This window comes from Haliaeetus albicilla, chromosome 11 (assembly GCF_947461875.1).
Source record: "Haliaeetus albicilla chromosome 11, bHalAlb1.1, whole genome shotgun sequence".
In the NCBI taxonomy this organism is placed as follows: Eukaryota; Metazoa; Chordata; class Aves; order Accipitriformes; family Accipitridae; genus Haliaeetus; species Haliaeetus albicilla.
The window spans coordinates 7,355,683-7,383,451 of record NC_091493.1 but is presented as its reverse complement, the minus strand read 5'-3'; the positions used below and the strand labels follow the sequence as shown (position 1 = coordinate 7,383,451).

The 27,769-nt window shown below is 42.3% G+C and overlaps 1 long non-coding RNA gene across 1 annotated transcript; it reads left to right on the top strand.

The window, feature by feature from the left end:
• The first annotated feature begins 42 nt into the window (after nucleotides 1-42).
• LOC138687693 (uncharacterized) lies at nucleotides 43-27,769 on the top strand. Its single transcript, XR_011326807.1, has 3 exons — nucleotides 43-425; nucleotides 10,619-10,718; nucleotides 27,751-27,769. It is a non-coding gene; the product is annotated as an uncharacterized lncRNA (long non-coding RNA).

The window sequence follows — 27,769 nt, the reverse complement described above, 5'->3', positions numbered from 1 at the left end:
GCCGAGGCCCTGAGGAGGCGGCGGGGCCCGTTCGGCCGGGTCTGTCCCGCGCTGAGGGAAAATTCCTTCCCCCGGGACAACGGCAGGAGAAGCCAGGCCCGTGACGGTTCCCCGCCGAGGGTTCTCGCTCGCCCTTCTCCGGCGCCGGCCGGCAAACGAGCGAGAGCTCGCTTCCCGCTCTTAAAAGCCGGCTGCCGCGCTCGAACGCCGAAGGAGCTCGCGAAGAACCGTTAGTTTTGCCTCTAGAAAAGTCTTTTAAAACCGTTACGATTCCTGGTTATGCTGTTTGGTGTTTTATGGCTTTGAAGTACGACTTTTTGGTATCGCAACTGCGGGAAATCACGATGCCCTTTGTTTTGATACGCAGATTCATCTCCCAGCGCGTTACGCTCGTGTCGCAAGTGTCCCTCGTTCTGAGCTCAAAGGTGAGAACAGAATTTCAGAAGAGAGCTGTCCCTATGGGGAAAAAAAAAAAAGAAAGAGTATTCCAAATGCTTTTTAGTGAAAATGTGTTATCGGCCATTGAGCATTGTTGAGCACTTCAGACTTAAATCTGAAGACGACAATGTTCCTGCTATAGGGCTAAGCAGAAAGGGCCCAGCTATGATTTATCTTAAGACCAATGCTAAACAAAGGCTTTTGCCCAAATCGCTGCCTCCCTCTCCCGGATTTTGTAGAACCTCTGGGAAATTTTAAACTGCTTTGAAGATGAGAAATTGTATACGAACATCAGCTATTACTGCAATGATTTGTTAGCATTCAGTCTTAGTACATATGCATAATAGCTGAGGTAGTGCAGAAATCCAAAGTGAAGTTCAAATCCCGCAAACCGTATTTGTAACTATCTTCCTGGGGAACTAAATAATGCTACCAATAAAAATAGCCCAGGGATTTTGGGGGAGTGGGAGGGAGGGTTGGTTAGGAGGCTGAAGGAGGGAAGATGAGTAAAAGGTAGACATAACGTCTCTCTAAGCAGTCGGAGTGCGTGTTCTGACACAGCATATGAACATCAGATTGAAGAATCCTTTAATGTCTTCAGAATGTTAATATGAAATGCAAAACGTCATGCTTTGGATAGATGGGTAGGAACAAAATGTTCAGATGCAATATGGTGCATTAAGAACAGTCTCCATTCTGCATTCCTGGCTTTTCCATTGGTTTAAATCAGGCTTACTGTTTCTCAGGTCTCTCATGTCATGTTGAGTTACTGCTATAGTCATCTCTAAAAATAATTATACTGTCATTCCTGGGACCTATAGTTGAGGCTTTGGTATAACAATCTTTGATTTTTTTTTATTTTTTTTTCCAACGCTCTCAATGTAACGTAGTTCTTTACAATACGCATACTTAACATAGTTCCGAACAGGTTCCCACCCTACAGAGCTTTCAATTTAAATCAGACAGATCTTGTAGAAAGGAAGGAAAGAGGTGTTACGCTCTACCTTGTCTGCCAGAGAAGTGGTGGTTTTCCAGGGGACAGAGGAAACAGTATAGTTTTTCCTATATGAGGTATAATATTGATGCTTTTTAGCATCTTCATGGTAAAATCCTGGTCCTCACTAGGATTTTATAATGAGACAGTGAACAGCTAGTAATTATCCTCTAGGAAAAGAAAAGCTCTATTTTCAGGCAGTGCTTTCCTGCATTATACTGACAGAGTGATGGAAGTTTAGAAGAGATGGAAAGCAGCTTTTCTAGTAAGAAGCTGGCTTGAAAAAGATGGGAAAGGAGAGAAAAGGGAAAACAGTTTTTTACCTGTTTCATAGTGTTTTGCCATGACCTTTTCTTCTCAAGCCTTGCTTCTCTTCTTCTGCACCAAAACTTGATTTGAATTTGAAAATTACCACATTGTTTCCTTCCTAAAATTGTAACTGGCATTCCTAGAAAATTTGCTTTCCCAGAAAAGCCACTGTGCGTAGGCTTCAAATGCATCTTTTCACAAGTGAGAAAAAGACATTTTCTTCAATAACTTACACTGCCAACCTGACCACAAAATGTGTGCAAAATCAGCATTGGTCCATTTAAATCAGACTCTTAAGCACATGATTCAGCTGACCACCAAAACGCATTCATCCAGATGTACATATCGCACTTATCTGAAAAGCCCCCAGAGCATATAGGTTTGATCCTGTGCTAACCCAGAAGTGTGTAGAAGAGAGCTGCTCAGAAGAAAGGATGTTAACATGGGCTGTACCCTCTCATCTGCAGCTTGCACCTATTTATGGTGGAGTGTGGATGTGACAGGTGAACTTTAACATGGGTTACATACGTAGCAAGGCTGGTAAAGAATTCACAGCTAACACCTATGGATTTTCTGGGGTGTGAAAGGGGTGTTTGTACTCTTCTTAGCACCAGCCAGTATGGCATGTCATCCAGCAGTGAGAGATACTGCAGGTAACTGGACAGTTCACCCTCTTTTCTCTCCCTCCTCCCTAATCTTAGGATGGTGTTATACCCGCCCCCTGCCACAACGTGCAACCACATAGTTCTGTACGCTGGCAGTCTCGGGAGGGGTTGTGTTCAAGGCCAAATCACCTCCACTTCTCTGGAAAGCGACAGCAGTGACAAAACACTAGGACAGTATTGTTGGCCATGAGCAACTAAAAACTGAATGTAAGCCCATTTTGTTGTGGCACTTCCAGTGTGCAGAGCAAGCTTCAGGCTCCAGCAGTTGTGGATTCAGATTACACGTACGTGACAAAAAAAAAAAAGAAAAAAAATCAAAGGGTAGTTGCAGTGACTCATGTAATTGAGAGTCCTATTCAGATGCAGAGCATTAAACAGAACTTGGAATTAGTAACACTGCAGAAAGAACAGGATGTAAAATATTTCCAGGGTAGAAACAACCTGGCTTTTTACATAGTAGACTGCTTTAAAGCCTGTGCTGTCAGTGACGCAACAAAGACTGTATTAAACGTGAGGTTTGTGTTCGTGCAGAATTCTGCGCTGACAGTGTTGCCTAAGCCTGCTGGTAGCTGTATGTATTTTGCATGTTTATGCAGCTGATTCACAGAACAAAAAAAGAAAAGGTGAGTTGCTACAAGCATCCCAGCCATGGAGTAGGAGGAGCAAGAGGGGAGACCTGTGGCCTGACAGAAGGAGATTGTTTAGAGGCTACGAGGAAGAATGGTCCATAAAAGTTATTCACCTAAAATGAATATGGTACTTCTCCCTTCCTGGAAAAAGGCTACTGGAACTCTGTTGGTTTGGGATGCTGATGTGGATGGTGATTCATCGTGGGAGCCTCCGTGAGGTCCTCTTAAGCACCTTCTAGACGAGCCAGTTCCTCCAGTGAATACAAAAAAGGCCTCAGGATTTTTTGTCCCTCCACTGAGGTTGTTCTAGATGAATATTTCAAAGTTTTCATTTAGCTCTTTTTAAGCCTTTCTGAAGATGCCTTGTACAACATTTTCTTAAAATTTGAATCTGGTATCTTTTAAACTCTGGCCAAGACAATGTTCTTGTCTTGACAGTCTATTTTTATGATTGCATTGATTATAGTGTACGAAACGTCATGTCTGAACAGAGCAGGATCCAAGTGTCCCAGGGTTCTTCCTTTGGCCTTGGCTATGGGAGATGCTGTCCTGGTTTCAGCTGGGATAGAGTTGATTGTCTTCCTAGTAGCTGGTACAGTGCTATGTTTTGAGTTCAGTATGAGAAGAATGTTGGTAACGCTGATGTTTTCACAGTTGTTGCTAGGTAGTGTTTAGTCTCAAGGATTTTTTCAGCTTCTCATGCCCAGCTAGTGGGAAAGCTGGAGGGGCACAAGAAGTTGGGAGGGGACACAGCCAGGGCAGCTGACCCAAAGTGGCCAACGGGGTATTCCATACCATGTGATGTCAGACCCAGTATATAAACTGGGGGGAAGTGGAGGGCGGGGGGAATCACCACTCGGGGACTAGATGGGTGTCAATCGGCAGGTGGTGAGCAACTGCACTGTGCATCATTTGTATATTCCAATCCTTTTATTATTACTGTTGTCATTTTATTAGTGTTATCGTTATCATTATTAGTTTCTTCTTTTCTGTTCTATTAAACTGTTCTTATCTCAACCCACGAGGTTTACTTCTTTTCCTGATTTTCTCCCCCATCCCGCTGAGTGGGGGGGGGGGGTGGTGAGTGAGCGGCTGTGTGGTGCTTAGTTGCTGGCTGGGGTTAAACCACGACAGATGCTTAGGGAAGAGTATAGGAATGGGGCACCCTGAGAGTGGTCCACCACATGAAGCCATACCCTTCCATTGATCAGTGCTTTAGAAACTTGTGGAGCTAAAGTATGCACCCAGACCCAACAGTGGTTTGAAATCAAAGGACGTCTTCTCCATGAATTTGTCTAGTCATTTTTTGAACTCAGTTGTACTCCTGGCCACCATACTGTTCGATGGCAATAAGTTCCACACTTTAATTTTGTGTTGCTGATTAACCCCAGCTGGAACACATACGGGAGGCTCAGGATTCCTCATCTCAGAGGCTCTCAAGATCCTCAGTTTTATTCGTCGCTTGCGTGTGTGTTGAGGTGGTGTAAGTGGTTAACCACAAAGACACTGACTTTTCATGCACACCAGGAGCAGCTGAGATCCAGGTAGGAGAAAGCATGTGTCATTCTCTGCAAGACTGAGCCAAAATTTCTGCCACCTACCCTGTTACTTTTTGTCATTTCATTTTGTGCCATATCTAACTTAGATTATAATCTTCCTGAGCAGAGATACATCATTTAATCTTTATCTGTGTGTCAAGTGACACACATGTGGCCTTTCCTGAACAGAAGGATACTGACAAAGGGAGGAAAAATGACCATCTTTGGTCTGTCAGGCAGACAGTGAATATTTTGCTATCCTAATCATCAGAGTAGCAAGTCTCTTCGGAGCATATAAGTCATGAATTACCATGCAGCTCCAAGAGGAAAACTTTGCCCTTTGATTGTTTTCCAAAGAAATGTTCTCAATTTCTTTTCTGCCAAATTCATATTACAGATCATACTAACAAATTTTCCCAAGCCTTCTTGACCTCCTCCCTTCCTCACAGTAGTAAAAGAAATTTCACTCATCACAGAGAGATGTTGAAGATTGCTAAATTTTGCTGATTTAGGAACTGAGCGAATGAAACAAGCTTACAAAAATGTAGATACTGCATTGCAGAATGCAGTTAGCTCCACTAATAAAAGAAATGGAACTTGTGATATTTCTGCCATTTCACTGTGTGTTAGTAAATTGCCTGGTAATGCATTATTAGGTTGGGGGTCTGTAGGCATTCCCTGAAGGCCAGAAGTGTGCATACGGCACTGGGGTGTCCTAAGCTGGGAAGATTTTTTTTAATTTTTTTTTTTCTCCTCCCTTCCCCCAGCAAATCTATGCCTGGTCTTACCAAAATAAGACAAGGTAACAGCAATGCTTACTATGTTGCTTTGAACAAGGTGTTTTATTTTGATTGGAGTTTGGAGTTCTCAATGTTTAGTAGCACCAGTTCCTCTGCTGCTAAGTCATTTGTTGATAGCTGAGTGAGCCTGCCAAGCCTCTAGCCTGAGTAAGGATTTTTGGGTTGTTTTTCTGAATGAGCAAGGTAAGAGAAAGCCACCTCTTTACTGTACTTCCCTGCTGTTCACAATTACAGTCATGTGTAATTGTCACAGGGCAATTTTGCCACTAACACCAGTTTTTTACTGGAGTTTTCTTACCAGGTGTCTGTTGGGATAAAAGCAGGGTTCAGATTTTGTGGTGGTTTTGCTCTGAGATCATTCCAGCCTTTTTTTTGAAATGTCACATTTCAGCTTAACAAATTGCCAGATCATGCAGCTCTGATGCCCCAGAAACCATTTCCAATGACGTACTGTAAAAGCAGGACTGATACAGATCTCTTGACTGCATTTCAAAGACATACCTTTGGATTACAGGGTTGCACATGAGACTTTAATTCTGTAGAACTGAGTGGAGAGATGTTCATTTGCTACCAAAGACTCTTGCTTTAATTTTTTTTTCTTCTACTCCAATTTTCTGTGAGTAATATAGATATGGGGGCTGATCTTCTGTTGAAGTAGTCAAATCAATTATTCAACTGAATTCAATTACTATCAATGCCAATATTTCTGTGAAATTATTATCGTGTAGGGCTACATGAAGGTATGTCTTTGTTATATATGACAGCTTTCTATATTGTCTCCCAAATATAAATTATGGGACTGATTTTTAAGCCCTTAATCTCAGTCTTACTAACTCCCTACTCAGGCAAAATGCTTCTTGATCTCAATAGGCATATTTACCTTGGCGTGACTCAAGTATAACAGAGGCATGCTTGGGCTGCTCGAGGCTGTCAGGCTTGGACGACAGCAGCAGCAGGAGCCAGCAATGAGCCGGCTGGAGCTAGGCATGAACCAGTGCTCGGGAACCAGGAGACCCAGGCTGAGCCCCCTGCTCCCCCGGCTGCACCATTACCTGCACCCACCCCACGGCGTAAGGCGGGTGCAGATGCTTCCACATGACGGGGGAGCCTGGCATCTGCTGGTGATTTTCTCTGAGTAAATACAGAGCCTGAAGCATGAGTCCGTCAGGCTCAGTGCAGGAATTAGGATCTGTTTGCATATCTCTGCACTGTGCTTCTAACAGGTTAAACATGTATGTGTGTTACGTTATTGAGAGACAGAGTGACTTAGATGGATGCACATTATTCCTCAGCTCTGTCAACAATCAAAAATGAGCTTTTGGATTTATTAATTCCCAATCTTGCACCTATCTTAAATCATTACCATATAATAAGGACTCTATATGGTGCATTGTCAATAAAACCTAATATTGAGAAGATTACTGATCGTCTAGTGCAAATGGAGAGCACTGTAAATGATTTAGAGAATACGTGTCAAACGTTAAAGCTATCTAATACCTTCTAAAGTAGGTTGATACTCATAAATCTAAGATAAACGACCTGTAAAACCACTTAAGAAGAAATAATACTCATTTAATCAGGCTTCCAGTGGAAAGACTAGGTAGGAGAGAAATTCATAAGGAATTATGAAATCTCTTCTAATTCAGTACTCTGTTGATAGAGAATGCAAACCTACATTTGATAAGCAATTTTAGTTACCTAAAACTATTGTTGTAATAGCACTAAATTATGACCCCACTGAAAAAAGAAAAGGCCAAAGGGCATCTCTTTTATGGTCTATGGGGCTCTCATTTTTCCACATTCAGCACTGTGTGTATCAGATGGAGATATAAAGGGTATTTATTGGAATTACCATTTTGCTGGATCACGGGGATGGGGTGTTGGATTGGCTTCTGTCAGTGTGGCTGTTCCTGTTCACTGATAACAGTAGGTTCGTTTAGTGCATTCCCCTGGGAGGAGCAAGACATCATTTATTAGGACATGCCTAGTTAAAATTATAGTGAAACAAACTCCGTGTTGTCGCGTGGTTGAGTGGTAACTTGTACAAACTTAGTCTATTGAGTTTAGTGGTATTTTCTGCACTTCTGCACTGAAGAAAATTCTGTTTCCTTTTCTACCTTTTTTTTTCCCCCAGACCCATTTGAAAGGTGGCTAAATGTGGGTGGCGGAAAAATTAGGTCATGATTTTCATTACCAAAGTTCTGATTCTTCAGTTTTTGTGTGAACAAAGCTTCCGTTCTCCTCAATAGGTTTTTAAGGCCACTTGTTAATTCCTGTTCATCCTTTTGGCTTTATGACTGCTCAGAGCTTAGCATCACTGCCAGCATTTATTAGGACTTGATGCAGAGCTTTTCTTGAAGCAACTGGAATAGTATATTTAGCCATGGTGGAATAGTATATTTAGCCATGGAGAAATCTTTCCAAAGAGCAGTGTGCTGTGCCTCATGTGACTCCGCTGCTGCTCTGTTGACCCTACCAGACTTACTCATCGTTTACATACTGGCAAACAAAATCAGATTCTGGCTTGATGCCTTATTTCACTTGATCCGATAAATGTGCAACCTGCAAATGCATTTTACTTCACATTTTTTAAGGTAAACTGGGTATCCAACTTCTTTCTTCTTATTGTGGAAAAATAAGGATGCTTAAATGCTGCTCTGAGTGGAATTAGTGAATGAAACACCAATGCATCTGACCCATATGTCATTCATTTATACTGCAAAAAATAACCAGGGGATGACATGGTTGTGGTCAAAATGTGTTATTACCTGCTTTATTCTTGCTTGCCCTCACAGAGGGCAAAATGCACATTCAAGCATACATATGCTTGCTATGCAACAGCTGTAGCCGCGCTGAGTTGTAGCAGTGGTGTTTGTTTGAATTGGCTCTCTTTGTAATAGAGGTGCAACCTTGGTAGCAAATTTCCATTGGTTGTGAATTTTTGAGGCACTAAAGTCTATCCGAGAAAAAGCTTGTTGATGTACTTTCTACTTTGTCTTCAGCTGGCATAAAGCTAGAGTAATTTTACTAAAATACCAGTTAAACTGAGCATACATTAAAGAAAGGTCATTTCAGAAATCTGTCAGCCTTGGGAGCGTTGCTTTTCCATTTCCTGAGAATACCTAGGAGTAATTGGGTTTGCTACTCTGAGGCAGAGCAGCTGTTGCGTGTATGTGTTGTGTGTGCATTGTGTGTGTGGTGTATTTGTTATTAGTTTAAAAAAAATGAAAATCAACGGCAACAGCTGGACTGACTTTTACCTGGTGGCTGGTGGTTACGGAACTGTAGTGTCTGGCTGTTGACAGAGAGCAGGGAAAAATTCAGACATGATTGAGAACTGGAGAAGCCTCTGAGAACTGGAAGCTGAAGCCTTCAATCATGTAAAATGGCTTGTGAAGGGCAGAATTGCTTGGAGCTGATCAATTTTTATTTTGATGTCAGTGCTTTTTAAAATCTATGTTTTGGGGTTTTTGTTTCATTGTTTTTTTTTAACAGACACTAAGGGGTGATAGAAAGGATGATGTCAGGTAACTAGTTAACTGGTTATTTTGTGGCAGTTGATTTGTTGACAAGTCTGGGAGATGCAGATGGCTCAGACCAGTTGGAAGTGGAAGGCCACTGGGACTTGATTAAGTATCAAGAGTTTGCATTGTTGAACTGTGAAGGGCAGCTAAACAAGCGAACAGGACTGTGGGGCGCACCTTCGACTTCTTACGTCAGCTGCGAAAACAGCATCACAGGGGCCTTAGCAAGGCTAACACCAGCTGAGGACTTGCCCCCTCCTCTTCCACACTACGTATGGGAGAGACCCTCTTTCCTCACTTATAAGCAGGCAAAGCACACATGCATGCACGCACACTCCTCAGTTATAATTAAATTAAAATCTCGCTAATTTGGAAGCATACCTGTCACGTTCTCTTCTAGGAAGAAACTATTATTTCTTCTTTTATTCTTTTCTGCTTGAATCCCAAGCTATCAATGGCTTTCAAAGAAAAAGGAGGTTTTCTTTAGAAAAAAGTCTATTCAAATTATTCATGATTTATATCAAGAAGGGACCTTTCCTCTTTCAACTAGCAAAAAAGGGGGAGTTTGATCTTCCTCAAAATCATTTGAGAACCTTGTACATTTCTTTCCAGAACTAAAACTTTCTTACAAAGCTTCGGATATTCAGCAGAATAATAACTATTACATAATTGAAGCTGAATACAATACCATGGGGCTAATAAATGGTCTCCTGGTTCTATAGAAAATGTAACAAATCATAATAGCGCTTACTGGGACTAGGCCAGGCACAAATGACAAAGCTGCTTTTGAAAGTGAGTTCAGGCCAGAAATACTCTTGGACCAAAATCATTCTCTTGACTGTCAGGGGGACATTTATTCCCTTTAATTTTCAGCCTAGATTTTATGTTGATCCTGCAACACTGAATAAAATCAAGCCCGACAGAGCTGCTACTGCAGCTGTTACAGATGTAAATCTGAAGAAGGCCATTTAAGACAACTCTGTTTCCCTGAATATGTTATTTGGAAAGTATGCAGATTATATTAAAAATGGCTTGATATGTCCTTATTGTCTGTTTTGTAAAGGAAGAAAAAGATGCTACACTATTAACTGGTTTATTAACATTTCTGATCACAGCTCTTTTACTTAGAATATAATTGTTCTATTGTGTGCTGCAAAGCTGCCTGTAAACAACTGGCAAAGGGGTATACTGCTTTGTATTCTCCATGGAGAAAATATCAAATTCAATTGATTAATCAAAGGGGACATTCTTTGATGGAAGGGAACCTTTTCAAACTTTATTAAAAATATTGAATAAACCATGAGCAATCAAAGTTCATAATCTGAACTCCTGCTCTACTTTCTCAGATACAGTAAACCTTCAAAATAACTCATAAAGCAGGAGATGAGATGTCTGTAATAAAAAAAAAAAAAAAAAAAACTTCAGAGCAGCATATTCCAAAACCTCTATCTAGATCTGGATCTCGGCTACACTATCGTGGCTCCACTGATTTTACTGGAGTCACTCTGTGTTTCCACTAAAGAGACTGATAATAAGAATTGAGCCTTGGACCTTTTTTTCGGTGACTAATTCAGAAGCATTCTCACACGCTTTGTCTTTTCATGGAGGGTTTTTCCCTTATTGTGAAAGAAGAAATGAGATTGCTATCAGTGAAGCTGCCTAGTGATTAAAAATAATCTAGGTATGACCTGCAGGCTGAATGACTGTCCACTCTGTTCCAGGAGGAAAGCAATCATATGGCCAAACGCAGGATGGCTGGTGGGAATGAAGACAAGCGAAATGGAAATTCCCTGAGCTGAGGAGAAAGCCAAACTCAAACAGGTGGGACTAGCATGTCTCTATCTTGTAATTGGCACTGAAATCATGGGCCCTATGTGAAATATTATGTGTAAAGCCATCATGCTGTTCAAGATCAAATTCAAGTGGATGTTAGCAAATAAAATGCTCATATTTAGCAGCAGGAAAAGTTACTGGAATTCTTCCAGGTATTTTGATGGGAAGAAAAAAAGAATTGAAGGTACACAAGCAAAGAGTGAATGAGAGGAAGTGAACACACTGATCATGGCACAGTAATCTGATGCCATTTTTAGTTAGGTCACAAGGTAGAGCAAGCTCAGAATAAGAAGCATCGAGACAGCACAGAGTAAGAGAAAGGTGTCCTCTGTGGCCACAGGGGCTTAGATGTACAGACTTGAGTGAGACCCAGTGCAAGCAGTTAGCCCAGGTGGCTATCGAGGACAGCAACAACAAGAAATGTGAGGATTTGATGGATACCCTCTGCAATCTTTTTTTTTTTTTTCTTGCAGTGCCTTCCTATATTGTCCCCTTCCTGTCCATATTCCAAGCAAAGGTGCAAAGACAGAGCTGATTGCTATGTCTCAGTCAACACACAGGCTGAACCTCACAGGGGGATTTTCACGACCACACCAGACAAGGATGTGAGGGTGGGTAAGGTGCAGCTTGCAGCCTGAGGTAACCTCTAGCTGGAAGGTGGGATGGAGAGCAGGGGAGAGGAGGCCTTCTGATGGTACCTAGCAGAGGCTGTGAAAGACCTTTGCTCCGAAGGGAGCAAGTAGTAATTTCTTTAGAGTGGCACCCCTGACCCAATGGGGAAAAACCAACCAAACAAACAAAAACCCCACCAAACCAAAACAACAAAAAAACCAAACCCACTCTGAGAGCTTTTGGGCCGGCGCTCTTGCCTGCAAGAAGCGTTGGGGATCTGTCAGCAAAGTCTCTGTCTCTGGTTGAGTCCTCCTTTGCTGTAGAAATGACTGTCCTTGGGAGCAGAGAGATTTGCAGGGAAGACCCTTGCCAGTCCCCAGCCAGGGTAAACACAAAGCCTCTAAGACTCTGATTAGTTGTTTGGGTCAAAAGAGATCATACTATATAAAAAGCAGCCTTCCTACATGTCATCCCATCCTGTGCAGTACTGCTGTTGAAAGGGCTTATCCTAAATACTCCATTCTGATATGGCAACATATTAAAAAGAAAAAAAAAAACACTTTGTTAAAAAAAAGAAGTCCTTTCACAGAGTGACAGATGAATGTAGTGACAGATTAATATAAATTTTTAAACCTGAACATTATCCTCCAAGGGGGAAAAGCTCCTAAATACACATGCAAAACAAAAATGGCAGAGAAAAATCTCTGACAATGTATTGCACAGAATCATTTATTAGGTCTCTGTACATGATCACTTACATGAAACTTGCATTTAATCTAGTATTCAACCATTCCCTTTTATCTTCTGGCTGCACGTGTTTGTGGGAGACAATGGTCCCTCATCCTGTCTCATCTCCCTTCCCATACCAAGCTGCTTTTTTTTCACTGGAGTATATGTGCAGGGGGACATAGGGCAGAGAAGGGAATTTGAATATCCCAGTTTCAGTCATCTCTTTTTCTGATTCTGGCTTAGACCAGAAGAGGAAAATGACCACCTCCGCTTTAGAAGTGAGCAAGTTCTTTTAAAACCAAATAAAATCTCAATTGTCCTCTTGTCAGTACAGCCCTTATGGGTCAAAGTACAGGGGAACAGTCTGTAAGCTATAATGTGGTCTAGGGCGCACAGAAATACTAGCTTCATTACACCATGTGGATGTACTCTTCCTGGGATGTTAGCAATGGCACATGGGCTAACTACAGAAATTATTTACTTGTGCTGCTATTGCTAAAGAACCCAAGCAAGGTATTTCAAAACTAGCCCTGTGTATCTGCATGCATGGCAGTCACTGAAATCGTTGCACTGTGAACTCAGCTTAATACCCTGGATTTCTGCTTAAAACTGTTGCACACCTGGGTTGAGATCTAAAGCCATCTCCTTGACCTGCTCCTAGGAGTATCTTGCTCAGGGAAGTCAGCATGACGTGAAATTGTCTCCCCTCTCACGAGAACGTGGCTCACTGCTTCTTTAGGCCATGTTGACACCTCTTGACAAATGTGGACTGATGGCATGGGTATAACATTTGCTTTGGAGATCTCTGAAAATCTGAGTGCTTCTTTCTCCATGTACCCCCTTGTGGTGCATGCCCAGCTGCCCTGCTAGTCTCCACCACTGATTTCAATGAATGACAACCAAAGGCATTTCAAACTGAAAGGAGGTATTTAAATACTGTCAGGAACAACAGATAAAATGACCTCAAACAATCCCACATAAAGTCCTTCATTATTTTCAAAGCACTTTCCCAGCTTGACACCTTTGCTTTTTTATATCCAATATAAAATTCAAAATGTTTTATTCCAGTGCAGTACATGAATATAAAATATAAATATTTTTTATTTATATAAACCGCACCCTACCTTTTTTGTGCTACTGCTTTGAAAAAGGACCTGAAGTAAGCTCAGTGTAAACATCAAGAAAATTATGAAGAAAATTCCACTTCTCAAACTTATGTTCCCCATTGTCTTGTATGTATTTAGAAAAACTTTTCTCAAGCAAGCATACTTACAGCAGTAAGAAGCAGCCTGGATGCAGGTGGCTCTGTGGGTGACAGCTCAGGAGTGCTTGGGGATGAGCACACTGAGCTATTTCAGGTATCCCTTGTACTGGGGTCCCACACAGACAGACTGGCTGTCCATTACGTCCCCAAAAATATCATCCCCCTGACACCTGCGCTGCTCCTCCCCATGCCCACGGCTGCTTTCCTTTACACGTCCTGCCATTGCCATACACCAGTTGTTGCCAACCTCTTGCCAGAGCCAGGGGTTGCTCTTATGCAGCTGCTGAAGGAGCAGAACCTGTTCCACTCGCCTTTACGTCCTCCTAGGCTCTGTATCGCTCCACTATGACCCTCAACATCACCTCTACTCTCCCTTAGTTACTACAATTACCTATGTTATGGATATTACTGGAGAACTTACTTCCGCACTGCTGCTGCTGCTGGTGAACACAGCATCCTGCTGCTGCTCACTCTTTTACAAGGTTTCTTCTGACCTGCTCAGTACCCAGGTGAGTACAAGCAGCAGCATGATAACCTTCGTGCTACGCACAGCTCAGCACAAGTTGGTCGTGCTGATCAGGAGCAGGGGAGAGAGCTGGAGTGAAGAAACACAGTCCCATCTCTCAGAATAGCGTCCAGGTTTGCGCAGTGAGGACCAATGCAAAGGTGCAGGGGCTGGCAACCCCTCCTGGGACCTGACACCCTTTCTCTAGGATGAAAAAGGTCAGTAGAAATGTTCTGTTGTGGTACTATGCCCAAAAGGTTGATACCTGATTTCTGCTTTCTCTTCTGCTAATTGCTGTTATTAAATGGCTTTGAAATTATTACCTCAGAGTAACTGGGTACAGATTTGGGGCCTGTGTGTACACAGAAATTGAAGTAAATCAGTTCAGAGATGTTTGGAATAGGCATATCTGGCAGCACACAGCAAAGCAAATAGTTGGGTGAATTTGCATCTTATTTAGTACGTCAAAAAAAGTTTTAAGCTGTGACTTGGAGAAGTCAAGCCAGGAACAATAAGCTTGTCTGGAGAATTCTAGTATTAGAAACTAAAGGATACGGAACTGTGTCCAAGGTAAATATTGACATGACTCAAGATGAACTAGTAAAACATTTAATGAAGCTGAAAATAAGGCATCTGGGATAGATGTTTATTGTTAAAAAAGAAACATTTGAGTGAAAGTAGCATAGTGATGATGGAGGTTATTCACAGGGAAGCCAAGTTGGGGAAACAGCATCATCTGAAAGAAACTGACTCCAGCTATTTGTGAAACATGGAAAAAATTAGAATTATAACAGAGCTAAAAATGTAAGTGAATAGCAAACAGTCGTTATGGATATTCAGAGTGGATTTTGGAGACTGAATCATACCAAGGGACAAATTACTCAGGTGTCCAGAATAACTCTATTGACTTTGATGGATTTCTCTGTATTTGCCTTTGTGTAATTGAGAGTTTACTCCCTTATGCTGTGTGAGGACTGAATATTAAGAAACTTTGAGAAAAAATATTGACTTTCATTCATTCCAGTATCAGTCTCTTGATGATAGAGAATAAGTCACATTAACTTCACAAGGCATTTCAGGAACATGTTAGGAGCTTTTCTCTTTTGTACAGCAGGAAAAAAAAGCCCTTCCACAATGCTGTGAAAATTGCTCAGAAAGGCTCCATTAAACTGGAAATGGGAATAAATTGTGCCGCTATATTAGAAGCCTTACTCACATGTAAGTCTACGGTGTTATCGGAATGCTCTGTTGTAAAATCCATCGAGCAGGGCTGTGGTGAGCCACCATGACATTCACACATTCGCCAGTGGTGGAGATATTGGTGAAGAGATGCCAAAAGTTGAAATTGTCTGCTTAGGTGTGCTCTATAAACTAGCTTTTTTCTACCTCAGAAATGCAACACTACTGCATAAGGACTGATGACATGCAAAAGGTATGCTTGATCTGTTCCCATGTAGCATGCTTATACTTGTAGTGGCATTGGTACGTTATATATTTATAACTCTCAATTCAAGAGGTTATCTGGTGATTATGCACATGCTGCTGCCGTCCCCCAGATGGCTTTGTAGTGCAATACAAGGGCGCCCATTCTCCCAGCCCCAAGGCAGAGGATCATCCATACGGCTGACCATGTGGCAGAAGGAATAGAGGCAGGTCAGGAGGAGAAGCAGGGAGGGATGCCCAGGGACGACAGCGATCAGGAGAGCCTGCCATGCTGGGGCAGTGCATCCACCCTTGCTCCTTGGCTGCTTCTGATTGATTCAGGAAAACAGCAATTGTAGTGTTTGGCTCTGCTCCATCTCTCAAAACCTTTATCCTAGGAAGAGGCGAATGCTACCATCTCTCTTTGTCCTCCAAGCAATCTTTTGGAAAGCTGGGGTCCAAAATAATATGAGTCTTGAAGCATAACCATCAGCTTCTTGGGCTAGATTTAGAAAATCCACAGACAACCCATCTGCTTCCTTCGTCTCCTATTTATCAAGAAGGTTTCCTTTGGCTAGCCTTCTTGTTAAAGCCACGATCAAATCACAGTTGCTGGTAGATTCTATTACTAACATAAACAAATAGCTGGTTATTTTGTTATTGTGCTGAGCTTCAAAGCTGAAGCTGGTCTTTGCATCAGTAGGTTCTACCGGTACTGACACGCAATTGGAAAACAAAGGGGATGTTGATAATACAAACCATGTGTTACTTATGTAGATCATTGAGCATCACTGAAATGCTCTCTGCAAAGCACCTCAGCATGGTGATCGACCAGCAACCTCAGCCGAAATAGCACTAGAGCTGCAAATTCTTTGAGACGCTGCACAACGGCACAGTGGCATCCCAAAGGGCGCTCTTCCCAGCACTGCTCGCCCCAGAGGAGGACGTCGACACAAGCGGCAGATATGTAGGATCACTGCTGGCATTGCTCTCTGAAACTCATGTGCAGCAAAGGTTTTCTTTGGGCAGAGCAAGAAGGATTTAGTGAATATCAAAATACATCAAAAGGAAGTAAGGGCTTTTTGTTGTCATTCCCCCCACACTATTTTATTGGTTTTGTGCTCATAAAAATATTAGCTGATTAACTCACTATCAGAAATGCAAAGCTGCTAACTAAAAGATGTGTGCAAAACCAGATACATGTAATGCCTTGCTAGAGGTAGAGTGAGATTTTTCTTTTTCCTGCTTCCTTACTTTTAAAACCTAGCCAATATAACTTTTTTCTGTCATCATAACATTTGGCACTATTCCCACATGTACAGATTGCAACATCTGCAAGTTTTAAAAATTAATATAAAGGTCTGTAATTGCATAAGTCATTTTAATGGTCCTAAACAAGCAACTTAGCTTTGATGCAAACCAAGGTGTAGTCAGTGCATAAAGACCTCTACCTGTACAAAGCAAGCTGCTCTAATGGGGCTCTATGTCCATGTAGTTGACGCTCATGTGGATGATGATCACAGTGTAAGATCATGCTCATGAGGAATAGAATGTGGACTTAAGTTGCTGGCACACAGAAACTTAATAGGTTATTAGTAAGTGGAATCATGGGTGATAAATTGCAAAGCAATTGCATTTATTAGAGTTTGTTTCTGTCACCCACTGTCCACAGAGGTCCAGCAGGAAGGTGTTCGCAGGTAGAGGGTGACTCGTCTTCTTTCGCACTGCTAGAGATTTTGTCATCATTATGCCATGATCACAAGCATGCACAATGATCACAAGCTGATGCACAAGCAATAGAAGGCATTGTGGGGAAGAGACAGTCATGCAGGAGGTGAAAGAGCTGGCTGTGAGTGTTCTGGCTTTCCTCATTAGCCCAAGCCAAGGCACTGAGCAGTGTTACACTGATTACAGAGGAGCTTGCCCAACATGAAAGGAGCGAAACCTCATAATCTTCCTGTTTCCAAGTACCATTTATTATCTGTGCTTCTTTTTGCCATATGGCTGTAGTGTTAAAAAACTGGAAGTTGAGCATTTAAGAGCTCTTTTAATTGTGTCTAAAAATACAGTGGCCACATTGTGGCCGAGAATTTGCCACAAGAGGGGGATTCCTGGAGCTGCCTGTTTATCTGTGGCTGTCACCAGTTAGCACGCTACATTGGGCAACTTGTTGTTACCATTATGCATGCTCTGAGAGCGGACAGGCTGCAGTGTAAGATTCTGCTTTCTAGAAAAGAGCAGCTGTCCCTGAATTTGCAGCTCTAGCACTAGTTTTTGGTACTGTAGCCCTCCAGGGTCTTCCTGGGAAGAGGGGGCATAGCATCAACATGGCTGATGTTATGGTCCAGATACTAAAAAAGTTAAATCAAACAAGAGCATAAATTGTGGGCCATGTGAGAAAAAAGCACAAGTAAGCACTGCTGATGTGTTCCAAGGAGCAAGTCACCTGTCTCTTGGCTTCTTTTTTTCCTTTAATTCCTGTATTTCTAGGCTTGGTGTGTCAGGTTTGATTTTGTCCATATGAAAAGCACATAGGATGTGGATGTGTACTTGACTTTGCATGTATCTTATTAAAAGCCATAAAATGACCTGGTCATTACAGATTCAGAGATGTTGGAAGTATGGTTCCGTTATTTCCAGGTTTATTGAAATAATGGTCCCTTGTTTGTTTTTCTAGAGGCAGGCAAAGTAGAAACATAGCTGTGAACAATAACATAAACCTTGCTGTTACCAAGCACTTGGCAAACAGTTTTAGGAATGCTTCTGCTTTTCCTACGTGTATATAAAGCCTTAGAGAACTCTCTGACTGCAATGTATTTCAGCGTAAGAGAAGCAGAAATAAAATCAGGCCCTATATTTCATGTGTTCAGTAATGGAGGACCAAAGCAGGAGGAGACAGGTGCTTTTCTGAAAAGAATGAAAGATCTGAGCAGCTGATTCATGGTGAAGTAATATGCTTTTAGCTGAGAAGGTTTATTGTAGCTGAACCTCATGCCATTCCTCTACCCGATATCTTAGATGAATCAGCAACTTGCTATTTTTATCTCAGCTGTACCAATAGAGTTTATAATATTGTTCTGTCAGTGCTATTTATACATCATCACATGCCTGACTACTCCAGGCTGTGCTTTTTTTCCACAGTCTTGGATGATGTCATCGTGAAGTAGGCAGTTGTATTGAACAAAGGCTTTCTTCAAAACAGCAACAATTAAAGATTTTGGCAGAATACCCCACTAGACACCATTGAAATACAGAGACAAGCTCCCCAGTTTTAAGGAAGCTCCAGACAGGGCTTTCGATGCTTCAGTAGCTGCTCCACCTGGGGAATGGCTTGAAGAGAAGTCCTACCGCTGTCAGTGCCACACCTGGCCTTGGAGGTGTGTAGGGAGCGATGTGCTCTGAAGCCTGGGACTGCTCTGCACAGAGGACTCGCTAATGGTGTAATATTCATTAAAAAAAAAAAAAAGAAAAAAAGCTCCTCCAAGAAGGAAGATTTTCTACTGTGAACCTATCCTACATCTTCTCCTCAGTCATCTGCAAATGGGGAAACCGGGTTTCTCTTTTCTCTTCTTCTGCCTGAAGATATTAATCCACCTTAAATGTTTTTGCTGTATTGGGAGGTTCTGAGGACGCCTGTGTGGGCCTGGCCAGCCTGGAGGCCTGCAGCCTTGCCATGTGTGTCTTCCCGAAGCCAGGGGCCTGAAGCCCATTGTAGTATGAAGCAGTAAAAGATCTATACATGATTTGCAAAGGAAGAATTCGGCGTCCTCAGTTGATCGCCTTTTCATTTGTGATCTTCCAGCAAGCCTGAAATTCTTCGCTCCATCCCTCTTCCCCAGTGCATCACATGCATTTCCAGCTGTTTATCATCATTCCACAAGGCCAGCAACATGTCAACATCAACAGCTGTGTTCTCATCTGCTACTTGTATTTGAGCTCTTGGAGTTTTAACCACCAAAACTGTCGATCAGCACTGTTCAGACAGGGCATGTATGGCTTTTCCCTAGAAACTGTTTCTCAGGAGCTGCGTATGTCCTCCAGCCAAGCCATGTCAAGCTTGTCACTGGGTCACAGATGGAGGCAAAGGAAAGAAAGTGTCACCCCCTATCCTCTGCCTATGCTTTGCAGTATAATCACAATAACTAAGCAATTTATTTCAGAAATATTTATCAGTTGGACACAATTAGTAGCTACCCCAGAGACAGAGCTGGGACATACTTATGCTGTAGTTTTCAACCTTTCCTGATTTGCAGACCTCTATCTCCATTTTCCAATGGAGGTTCAGACCCAGGTGTGGAAAACTGCTGTCAACGCAGTTAGTTTTTTTCCCCACTAGTCTTCACAGACTCTCCAGTATGTTCCACAGACCCTCAGGGCCCTGCTTCCACCCAGCAGGAGAGCACTGGCCTAGCCCTGGGGTAAACTGGCCCAATTGCCTTTTCGCAGTTACAGTGACCACCTCTCATTTGGGAATGCCCCTTCCCAGTGCTCTGGGCACATTTAAGCCCCCCTTAAATGACTTCTTTCCAAAGCCTCCTTCCAAAGTTTGGCTCTGCACAAAACACATCAGCATCTGATAAAGGCTCAAAACAGAAACAGAATGGTATAAATAGAAATTAAGTAAATTAAGAAGAGGTGCCAAAGCAGCAAAACCCTAATGATCGCGATGGCTGCGTGTGCATGTGCAGCGCAGCTTCCAGCACTCGCCAGAGTGCCAGGCTGCCCCTCAGTATTCTTAGAAACATATGCATCTACTGTGTCACTGGCACTGCCTGCTCAGCCTTGGACAGGCTTTCGCATCTTCTCACAGACTCTTTAGAAAGCTTGGGTTCGTGCAGAGATTAGGTGCCAGAGCCCCAACCAAGCCAGCAGCAGCCTCTCTGTGGCTGGATATTTTTTCCATGCTTGGTAAACTGTGCTTGTGCCATCTGGTCAATGCAAATAGCCTTACCCTCTCTCCAGCCACATTTTGTGGAAATTGTGGTCTACCTGCGTCGTCAACTCAGCCATGATACTATATGGTTTATTTCCCTCATGAACCAGATGAAACCTGAGCCAGATTCCCAGCTGGTAAAAATCAACATGGCTAAGGTGAAGTAATTTGTACCACCTGATGGTCTTTGTTACAGCCAGAGCTGGAAAGATAGAGCATGTCTTTTGCTACTTATTCATTATCAATGCCATTTCTCCACAGGGCCAGTGACTACAAGTGAATGGAAGATAAATGGGTGAGAGCCATTCCCTGTAAGCAGCATAACAACGGTGGGTTCCAGGTTGAGATCCTGGAAGGGACAAGTGGTTTTAAAACCATGCGTGTGGTGCGGGGTCTGCTCAGGTAGCCCTGAGCTCCTCGGCCAGGCTCCTGCCATTTTTTTGCTTTTTCGGCAGAGGGCAGCTTGCAGGTTGGTCCCCAAGAGCTATGCTGGAGGTCACCCACGCCAGCCTTTTGTTGGTCTTGTTTTTCATCCCCAGTTCTCTTTATTCTGCAAATTAGGACATTCTTAGATGGAAAATGCAGTCAAGGTTTTAGAAAACTTTTGGGATGAGAAGAGTATATGGAGTCAGGGGAAGAGGGATGAAACAACGTGTCACTCTTGGGCTGCTTAGCCTATGCATATATTTTTGGCCCTACTGTATATTGAATTGAGGACTTGTGCTTTTGAGGGAGCAAACCTAGAAAGGGAGGTTTATCAGGTCTTTATGTGATGCTGCCTTGCTTGAATTTATGCTGATACAGATTGCCTTGTGCTGAATCTTTCTTGTCTGTTGCTGTGTCCTGATGCCCCTCCTTGCCAGCTTGGCTTGCAGGTATGTAGGAGGGGACTCTGGGGCAAGGGAAAGAGAATATTTGCTCTTCTGTGAAGAGCTGTTGGTCTCCTGAAGTTGAGGGGGGAACTGCCAAGTACAAGCACAGTCAAACCGCAGGTCTTCTTCGATGCCACAAAACAAACGGTGGAACTCGAAAGTGGTGTTTTAGGGAAAGGTAACATCTCCTGTTAGACCAACGGATACACTCAGGAAAAAGTGGACAAGGTTTTGGGCACATGGTTCTGTGTAATTAAAAGGAGTGCACTGAATGAATGGGCCTGGAGTAAGGGAGGCAAAAATAGAAACAGCCATCTGTCAACACGCTACTGGATGGCTAATTGGGAAGCCTCAGGTCTGAACTGCTAAATGTCCTGCCTCGATTCCTTACAAAACAGAGACAGCAATAGCAATTTCTCCTTGGGGGCTGGGCACAGCTCAGTTCAATGGGGCGCCTGGGTGAGCTCCCCTACTGCACTTCTGCAGCAGGTAGGATGCTGCTGCGTGTCCCAGGAGGCTTTTCTGTCCTGAGGACCACCATCTTCCAGTGGCCAGGCAAGAGGAAAAGTCCTCAGAGCAGAAAAGGCAGGTTCCTATCTGTTGTCTCCACCTGCTTGGGCAGGAGAATTTCCTTCACAGCTAACAGCCCAGCTGCAAAGCCTGAAACAGAGAGGAGGCAGCCCAGCTGGGGCTGTTGGATTTATCAAGATGAGATCCTTACATTACTTTGAGATGTTACCTCTACAAATGGTACTTGAACGTTATAAATATATATGTAACCTGTATGTAATGGTTGATTTCAGCATCACCACACATGTTGGAAACATTGTTAATGCGATGCTATAGACAGGAGTTAGTCCAAATTAAAGGCAGGAAATTCCAAGGTATTGTTCTTATGGAAACCGTGACAGCTGAATTATATGGGCTTGTTAAGGAACTAAAGATAACCCCATTCAGAGTAGATAAAAACATTATGTATGAGCAAGGAAACTGAATTACAATTGCAGTGGGAGCCATAAGTCTGAATATCTTGACTGTTGTGTGCAGTAAATGGAAACTCCACCATGCTGTTATATTCATTTTGTACTTTTTATTCAGGGACAAATCTTGAAATTCTTTGCCTTAAAACTCCAGTGGAGGTAATGGAGAGTTTTAAATCCAAAAGGATTCAGATATGGGGATTCAATGCCTGTTTCACATAGGTAGGATGAACTTCCATCTTGATTGTTTCTTCTGTCACGGTTTGGTGGCAGGTGTAACTGTGGAAAGCATCCTGAGTCATCTTCAGACTTGCCAGGAAGAGACTGCGTGACTTGTAAACAAATACTGGAATTCATTTCTTGCTGATTGCAGCCTCTTCTTCTGGGACAAAAACCACGGCAGGATCCTGGAGAATAAAAGCCAGCTGACAACATCCATGGCACTCCTCAAGAGCCCGGTACCCCTCCCCACCACAGCACATGTCTGCTCACAGATAGGGGCAATCACAGGCTGTGTACAGCTTCCCAGCAGCTCTTGGGATGATCTTTGGGATAAAGGACCCAACATTTCTGGCTACCATCAGCCACGCTGCACCCTTGCAGCTGCTAGGCAGTTGATTTGGCAGAGGATCTTGGGGGAGCACTTTGGGGTGAGGAGAGCATCCTCGGTCAAGTTCAACTGTTATCTTCATTTAGGGACCACTGAAAGAGGCAATGGGTTTTGGTAGCTACTGCCCCTGCCAAGTGCCCATCCCAAGTGAGCATCCTGGCAGCCGCTAACCCCTGCTCCAGGCAGGCAAAGGGAAGGGATGCCTCTGCGGCAGGTTTGGGAGGGGATGCTGTCCTTTTAGCATCAAGTCAGAATTTTACAGTATGAAAATCTGATAAAAAATGTATTTCAGCTGGTCGTTCTTCATCCAGTATTTGAAACCTGGCATCCATGCACTGGCTGCACTTCTGAGACCCAGGGGAGCAGCCAGCCTGTCAGGCTTTCTCTCTGAGCCGGGGCTGGGCTTGGGCTCTGCCCCAGCTCTGGCAGAAAATGATGGCTGGGTTTTCCAGGGTGGCTATGGGAGAAGTTTTTCTGTAATTTTATTGCAACACCCCTACCTTGCCACTAGTTTTCCTACTCTGAGAGAGTAATCAGTCTAAGTTTTGTTGCCATAACGTTACACACGTGGAATTTGAGACATTTTGCTTCTGCTTTGCTTTGTTTTAATCAGGCTTGCTTGAAATGTCACGTTTAAGAGAAAAACAGCAAGGCTGTAGAAAGCTCAGCCATAGACTGTGAGGCAGTAACTGTGTACAGAGGTTGGCATGAGGCACTGGGAATACCTGAGATCTCTAATTGCCACCTATAAATATCAAATATCAGTATGTGTAGAGAAGGTGAGTGCAGAGGACAGAAAATAGTTTTACTCTATGCTGTAGTATGATTCATGCTTTTAAGATCAAGATTAAAAGTCCCTGTTAGGTTCCAGACTATGATTTTATTTTCATTTACATCAAAGGATTTAAGAGCCTTCAAAACCCAGCATTTTTAAAAATAACTTAAAACATACTGTCTGGCAATGTTGAGTCCCAGTTAGCACAGAAGAAGCCAGGCTCTCCTCATATAAAGCAAATAACTGAAAAATCAGAATTAAAGAAATACTTTGTCCTCAATTTAACTCTGACAGCTTGTATTGTATTTTTGTTTCAGGAAAAAGACTTTACGAAACATGGGCCCTTGCAGCCAGGACATAGCCCTGGGTGGTAAGTCCTACAGATCAGCAAAACCCATGCAGACCATAAAAGCTTGTGCAAAGGTTCAGAGCCTTGATTTGAATTTTTGGGCTTGTTTGTATTTCAAAAGCAAAGCTACTGAATTGTACCTTGAAAACCATATTCCAGTGCAAGGTTTCCTCAAAACACAGCCCAGGTTTGATCAAAAGGTTCTCGAGTCTGCAAACCTTTTGACAAACCCAATGAATGTTTATGCTTTCTAAGTAAACCCCAAACCAAGTGCATTTGCATGGGCTGGTATCTTGCTATGGGGATTTTTTTATTACCCCCCTAATCCCCCCGCCCATTTCTTGCCAAAAACCCATCCTTGCCCTGGAACTGGGCTTTCAAGGCTGGTGTTCTAATATTTTTATTGATAAGCATGCCAGCAGGTGCAAAAAATAAATATCTACACCCAAACAAATTATTTAGCTGTATTTGTAAAACCCCAAATAAAAAGCAATTTTGTATTTTGGCTTAATTTAATGTCCGTTTGTGTGGCTCAGACTGCACAGTGTTTGCTTGTCCAAACCACTAAGATAATCCTTACTGCATACAGAAATACATTTTAATTACGGAGCAATAAATATCATGCCTTTTTTTTGCTGTATGCATTTTTTTATCAGCAGACAAAAGCTGACATTTATTTTACTGATAGCCCTGTATTTCCCCTCCTGCTACCACCGCAGCAGAATTTCCCTTGCCCAAGGAAATTGAGAGGATCAGAGCACATCTGATGTTCCATTAATTTAAAACGGCTGCCAAGACTTGCATATTGTAGCAGCTTTAAAGTGATTGAATTTGGATTATTTCAAACTCTGGAAAGTCCTGCCTTGCCTGACAGAGGCGTATCAAGTGACAAAATAAAATACGACCCTAGTACGAGAATATCTGCGTGTACATACATTCTCTTCCTCGCACACACAGCCTTGCAACAGGCAGATTAGGAGCAATGGAAAGAACAACCCTAATTCCCCCCCCGCTTTTATTTTTTTTATTATTTTTTTTAGGTAGCAGGCCCCTTTTTTTAAGCTGTAGCCCAGCTAAGTGGAGACACCTGGTGTTTGTTGCAGCAAAATTCACTAAAAACATGTGGAAGGGGGGAGAGGAGAGCGGGGGTGTCCGGGGTGCCCTGTCCGGGGCTCGGCCACGCAGCCAAAGAAAATTAATCTCCCGTGGCAGGGTCTACCACCAGCCTGCTGCCTGCCTCCTCCCGTCCTCCTGCAAATGTGGGAGTGCCCCGAACACGGGAGGGCTGCTACAAAGGAGCTGTGTGGGTTGGGGGGGGGAAGCTTCACAGGCGTTAAATTAAAACGCTAACTTTGGGGTAAGAACCGTTTTGTAATGCTTAGCGAGTAGCTTGTGTAACGTCATTCCAAAAGCAGAAAAAGTTTACGCAGGGCCAAAGGAATATTAAAGTTTCACTACAAAAGAAATATTGTGGCTGCCAAGGCCTGATTACTCATAAAATCCACAGCATTATCACCATCCATCACTGCTGTTCTTTTAATGACCAAACTCAAAAGAGAGACATTGAAGTCGGGGTGGTGGTGTCGTCGTCGTTTTTCGAGAGTAAGGTTCCCTAAATATAGGACGTATACTAGAGCTCGACATATTTTTCGACCAAAAAAAATTGAAAAATCTTTTGAATGAATCACAAAACATATGTTATGTTTTGCTGTAAAAGCCATGAAGTTTATGCAGTGCTCTATTATGGTGACTGCTTGGCTTTTCATGCATTCCTAAATTACCATGTAATCTAAAACCTTGTTTTCAGCTGCTCTATATTGGAAAGTCCCTTGCAATAATCAGGATGATTACAGGCTAGTGCAGAGAACAAAACTTGTTTGTATTATTGCAAATAAAAATGTAGTTTATCAGAAATTTTACCTTTCAAGGGAAAAATAAAAATAATAATAATAAACTTCCTCTTTTCCCTTGCTGGAAATATTTTAAGCATGGAATTAATTTTGGCCACTCTACGACTTAAAAACACATGGATACTTGGTGTAAAAATATGTTTCTTTCCTGTAGGGACTTGACTCTAATTGGTGTGCCAAAACTATCTCACAGAGATTTCATTGTCTTATCTACTTACATCATCTTAATGCGATTTTATTTTACTTTGTCAAAGTCATATTAATGTAAATGTGTTCTTGATAGCAAACAGAGTTCTTTTTTATGCTAAACAGGATTCAGCTGACTCTAATAAAACAGCTTGCAATCCATTAGACTATAACTGTAATACAGTTATTTTGTTTCCCAAATAAAGACTGTGTCAGAAAGCTGTATAAGGATTTTTGTCTTGTTTTTCCACAATAATTGCTTGGGTGGGGTTACATTCTGATCTTTAAATGAATAGTATCGCTTGGAACAAACACTTCATATATCTTTTATCTTCCCCTTGCAATACAGTTCTGAGTTTTCTTTGAAAATGCAAAGCTACTTTTCCAGATAAGTCATCAAAATGTTTCCAAAGTATTTTAACTGCCAGATTAACTATATCTCGAATACAAAGATAGATGGCTTACATTCTTTATGCAGAAATCCTGCCAATGCATAGCAACCAGCAACAAATTAATTTCTTTTGCAACACTGGAGAGGAAAAAAAAAAGAAAAGAAAACCTTGCTTTGCTATGCAAAGCTCAAAAAGGTAAATAGATATTTAAAAAGAAAATAAGGTTACTCCCTCTGAAAGGGTAATCTGTAAGCAAAGAATGGAGGATTAAACATACATTTGCTCTCTTTACAGAATCTGTATTCTAGCCTTCTTTTAATGTATTCAGCTAATTAAGGAATGCAGTGACCTTGTGGCAGATTTTGAAATCTAGGAATTTCTATTTTTTATTTTATTTTTACTTCTTTTAATGTTACCTCCCCCACGGAGCTTAATACAGTCTGTTTCAGGTCAAAGTCTGTTTATGTCAGCAATGTTCATACTACACAACTAAAATGTTTTAATGCATTTATCAACTGGAAAATATTGCAAACATTTCATTTCCTTTGATACAGACACAAAAAACCCTCTGCCTTCATTGCAAATTCTTGTTCATATGAATCACTCTGAGTAATATTTGCTTTAACTTTCGTGTGGTTCTACAAACAGCCTTTATATGGCTGGACTTCAAAGCTGGTAGAAATAAAGGTTAGAAATGTGATAGGAGTAATCTATTATTAGGCATGAAACATTAAACCACTTTTAGTTATAAGCCTTAAAACCTGAATAATCTGGGTTTTTAACTTGCTGCATATTTATTGTGTTTTCAGTTACTTAAGTCATTTAGCATGGAAGGACTGTTTTGAACAGAAATATTTTCCATAGGAATACGAACCACAATTGGGTTTAATTTTTCCTAATATTTAATTTAGAAAAACTGCAATATTATAACGGGCGTCTCATATGTCCAAGCTGAAATACTCTGCTCAGTGTTTCTTGCAGTGTAAAATTAATCTCTTACCAGCACGCTGACCCGAAAGGCAGGTTTTAGTGAAATAGGAACGGGATGAAGGGGGGGGGGGTGGGAAGGGAAGATAAAATCTCATTCTTCAAATAGGGAGGGGGAAAAAAAAACAACACAGGAATGTCACAGCCCACCATTGACATCAAATGACGAAAACCAACCAAAACGTGCATGTGAGAAGTTTCTTTGACCGAAACACCCGATGCCATCTGTGGTTCATCCCTAGCTGCCCCCGTGGTGGGGATGTCAGTTGTTAGATCTGCACAGGGGTATTGCTTGGGCAGGAGTGTGTCGTGCCCGTGCGCCATCGCCCTCACCTCTTCCCTCCCCTTGGTGTGTTTAGAGGGCGAAGGACGCACTAACAGTCCGAGAGGAGCCAGATGTTGTGGGGGGATCGCAATGGGTTTGGAGGACTTCAAACTGTTCAGCTGATGGAGGGGCAGGAACGACACACGGTTGTTGTTTTGTTCTTCCTTAGGTTTGTGTGCTAATACGGG